Below are 5,000 nucleotides of genomic sequence, written 5' to 3' on the forward strand. Positions count from 1 at the left end.
GTTACGCCATTGACTGTAAGATCCACCGAGGCAGGGCCAGACCATTCCCCTAGTGTCCCAGTTAACTGCCGGGACGATGATGTGTCTGCCCGCTGAATCGGCCAGGCTCTGAGGGCGAATCCGGTACCTGACCGGAGTTACCCTTCATCACCGTGCTGAGGGGGACATTGAGAGTTGATTTACCTGCCCTGGGTGCTGGGAGTGAACATAACTAACCCCACAAGCTAAAATACAAAGCATTTACAGAATGAGAAGAATTTGGCCAAACCCTCTCTCGCTCTAAGCACCTTTCTGTCACCTTATCCATCCATCTGTGTGTGATTCTCTCTCTCTCTCCCTCTAAGCATCTCTGTGTCGCTTTATCTATCCATCTGTCTCTCTCACTCTCTCTCTAATTATCTCTCTGTCGCTCTATCTATCCATCTGCCTCTCTCTCTCTCTCTCTCTCTCTCTCTCCCTCTCTAGCTCTCTACCTTGCTATCTCTCTGTCTCTCTCTCTCTCTCTCCCTCTCTAGCTCTCTATCTTGCTATCTCTCTGTCTCTCTCTCTCTCTCTCTCCCTCTCTAGCTCTCTATTTTGCTATCTCTCTGTCTCTCTCTCTCTCTCCCTCTTTAGCTCACCATCTTGCTATCTCTCTGTCTCTCTCTCTCTCTCCCTCTCTAGCTCTCTACCTTGCTATCTCTCTGTCTCTCTCTCTCTCTCTCCCTCTCTAGTATCTATCTTGCTATCTCTCTGTCTCTCTCTCTCTCTCTCCCTCTCTAGCTCTCTATCTTGCTATCTCTCTGTCTCTCTCTCTCTCTCTCTCCCTCTTTAGCTCTCTATCTTGCTATCTCTCTCTCTCTCCCTCTTTAGCTCTCTATTTTGCTATCTATCTCTCTCTCTCTCTCCCTCTCTAGCTCTCTGTCTTGCTATCTCTCTGTGTCTCTCTCTCTCTATTCCGGTGCCTCGCTCTTTATGTCTCGCTCTCCCTCTCTGTCTGTGAACGGTCTGTCTGTCTGTCTCTCTGTTCCTCTCTTGTCTCTCTCTCTCTCTCTATCTTTCTATCCAATGTTGAGAGCATCCCCTCCCGCTCCATATCAATCACAGGCAATGCAATCATCCAATCACCAAAGGGTAGGTACACAAGCCCTTCCTCAGCCAATCGTTCTAGCCCCCCCAGCCCCCTATCCCCACCCCCCCTCCCCTAGCCCCCCTCCCCTAGCCCCCCAGCCCCCTACCCCCTCCCCACCCCCCCTCCCCATCCCCCCCTCCCCTCGCCCCCCCCCGCAGTGGCACTGGGGCTTAGCACAAGCTTGGCCCTCATGTTTAACCTTTCCTCAGACACTGGGTGAGGATTCCTTGTTTCGGGAGCTGTGCCAGAGACATGGGCCCTGGTTTCACTGGCACAGCCGCCCCGGAATCGGGGTGGGCGAGGCTCGCAGAACGGAATTCTCCCGTGGCCTCGGGCGCGATCTTACGAGCCTCGGGCGGGCGAGGCGGGAATCTGACAGCCATGTTCTTGGCAGAGATGATGGACCGACCTTGTCATGGGTTTGTGAACTCAACACACAGCAGACAACAATTTCCGAATGAGAGAGAGAGAGAGAGGAGAGAATGGTTTCTCTCACATTCGATTCATTTAGGAAGATTTTATCAGGCTCGAGAACAATCTCTGACAGGCCCGCCATCTGACCACACACTCACCGATAATGAGGCCAGTTCACAGCCCATGGCTGGGTTCAGAGGTCATACCCTGACCTTTCACACCCCGCACACCGACATGGGGGTCCAATCCAGAGGCAGAGGACAGTGAACGGTCACCTCTATCTATAACGGAGGTTCCACCCCCTCACACTGTCACTCAGTAACCCCTCTCCCCCCAGCACCCTGTGTTACTGACTGTATCTGTACTGATGTTAATCCAGCTCCTTCACACTGTCACTCAGTAACCCCTCTCCCCCAGCACCCTGTGTTACTGACTGTATCTCTACTGATGTGAATCCAGCTCCCTCACACTGTCACTCAGTAACCCCTCTCCCAGCACCCTGTGTTACTGACTGTATCACTACTGATGTGAATCCAGCTCCCTCACACTGTCACTCAGTAACCCCTCTCCCCCAGCACCCTGTGTTACTGACTGTATCTCTACTGATGTGAATCCAGCTCCCTCACACTGTCACTCAGTAACCCCTCTCCCCCCAGCACCCTGTGTTCCTGACTGTATCCCTACCGATGTTAATCCAGCTCCCTCACACTGTCACTCAGTAACCCCTCTCCCCCCAGCACCCTGTGTTACTGACTGTATCTGTACTGATGTTAATCCAGCTCCCTCACACTGTCACTCAGTGAACCCTCAATTGAACCTCGGTTTATATCGATCCTGAGTTTTGCTCCAACCTCATAGTCTGAATTGTGAGAGAACCTTTTTAACTGTGTTACTGGACACTGAGAATGCTTGGACAGCGGAATGTAATTTGCCTTTTATCATTGTGGAATGATATATATCTGTAAATAAATAAAAATGTTTGACTTTTGATTTGATTTGATTTGATTTATTGTCACATGTATTAACATACAGTGAAAAGTATTGTTTCCTGTGCTCTATACAGACAAAGCATACCATTCATAGAGAAGGAAAGGAGAGAGTGCAGAATGTAGTGTTACAGTCATAGCTAGGGTGTAGAGAAAGATCAACTTAATGCAAGGTAGGTCCATTCAAAAGCCTGTCAGCAGCAGGGAAGAAGCTGTTCTTGAATCGGTTGGTACGTGACCTCAGACTTTTGTATCTTTTTCCCAATGGAAGAAGGTGGAAGAGAGAATGTCCGTGATGTGTGGGGTCCTTAATTATGCCGGCTGCTTTGCCGAGGCAGCGGGAAGTGTAGACTGAGTCAATGGATGGGAGGCTGGTTTGCGTGATGGATTGGGCTACATTCACGACCTTTTGTAGTTCCTTGCGGTCTTGGGCAGAGCAGGAGCCCCAGACCAAGCTGTGATACAACCAGAAAGAATGCTTTTTATGGTACAACTGTAAAAGTTGGTGAGGGTCGTAACTGACATGCCAAATTTCCTTAGTAGAGACGTTGGTGGGGCTTTCTTAACTATAGTGTCGGCAAGGGGGGACCAGGACAGGTTGTTGGTGATCTGGACACCTAAAAACTTGAAGTTCTCAACCATTTCCACTTCATTTACATCTTTCCGTAAATAAGGAGACCAATACTGTACACAATACTCCAGGTGTGGCCTCACTAATTGCCCTGTACAATTGCAGCAAAACACCCCTGCCCCAATACTCAAATCCCCTCGCTATGAAGGCCAACATACCATTTGCCTTCTTTACTGCCTGCTGTACCTACACGCTTACTTTCAGCGACTGATACATGAGGACTTCATGGTCTCGTTGAGTATCCACCTCTCTCAATTTACACCCATTAAAGTAATAATCTACCTTCCTATTATTGCTACCCAAGTGGATAACCTCACATTAATCCACATTGTACTGCATCTGCCCTGCAGATGCTCATACACTCAGCTTGTCCAAATCACACTGAAGCATCTCTGCATCCTCCCCACAGCTCGCCCTCCCACCCAACTTTGTATCATCTGCAAATTTGGAGATAATACATTCACTTCCCTCTTTCAAAGTTGGGGTCCTATCACAGATCCCTGCGAAACCCCACTAGTCACTACCTGCCAATCGGAAAAAGACCCATTTATGCCAACTCTCTACTTCCTATCTGCTAACCAGCTTTCTATCCATCTCAAGACGTTACCTGCAATCCCATGTGCTTTAACTTTATATCGTAGTCTGTTATGTGAGACCATGTCAAAAGCCTTCTGAAAATCTAATTAAACTACATCCACTGGTTCTCCTTGGTCAACTCTCCTAGTTACATCCTCAAAGAATTCCAATAGATTCGTCAAGCATGATTTTCCATTTGTAAATCCATGCTAACTTTGATTGTACCACTGCCTTCCAAATGCTGAGTTATGAACTCCTTGATTAACAGACTCGACCATCTTCCCCAGTCCCGACGTTAGGCTCACTGGTCTATACTTCCCTGTTTCTCTCTGCCTCCCTTTTTTGAACTGGCGAAGGAACCAGAGGAAGAGGTGAGGAGAATGTTTCTTACCCGAAGAGTTGTTGGGATTTGGAATAGGGTCATAGAATCCCGAGAGTGCAGAAGGAGACCATTCGGCCCATCGAGCCTGCACCGACCACAATCCCACCCAGACTCTACCCTTGTAATCCCACGTATTTACCCTGGCTAGTTCCCCAGACACTAAAGGGCAATTTAACATGGACAATGCACCTAACCTGCACATCTATGAACTGTGGGAAGAAACTCACGCAGACACGGGGGGAATTTGCAAACTCCACATAGACAGTGACCCAAGCCGGGAATTGAACCCGGATCCCTAGCACTGTGAGGCAGCAGTGCTAACCACCGTGCCACCGTGCCGCCCATAACACGCTGCTTAAAAGGGCGGTGGAAGGTGTCAGAACCATACCTTCCAGGACATTCCATCACTGGACACTCAGTAGATGACCTGGAATTCTTTTATTAAAAAGGTTCTCAAGTTCTATTGTTTTAGAATATAGTGTTCAATTCTGGTCGCCACACTACCAGAAGGATGTGGAGGCTTTGGAGAGGGTACAGAAAAGATTTACCAGGATGTTCCCTGGTAAGGAGGGCATTAGCTATGAGGAGAGGTTGGAGAAACTTGGTTTGTTCTCACTGGAACGACGGAGGTTGAGGGGCGACCTGACAGAAGTCTACAAGATTATGAGAGGCATGGACAGATTGGATAGTCAGAAGCTTTTTCCCAGGGTGGAAGAGTCAGTTACTAGGAGACATAGGTTTAAGGTGCGATGGGAAAATGTTTAGAGGAGATATACAGGGCAGGTTTTTTACACAGAGGGTGGTGAATGTCTGGAACTCTCTGCCTGGGGAGGTGGTGGGAGCAGGTACGATAGCGACATTTAAGGGGCAACTAGATGAATACATGAATCGGATGGGAAT

The sequence above is a fragment of the Mustelus asterias genome, chromosome 16 (assembly GCF_964213995.1).
Source record: "Mustelus asterias chromosome 16, sMusAst1.hap1.1, whole genome shotgun sequence".
NCBI classification, from domain to species: Eukaryota; Metazoa; Chordata; class Chondrichthyes; order Carcharhiniformes; family Triakidae; genus Mustelus; species Mustelus asterias.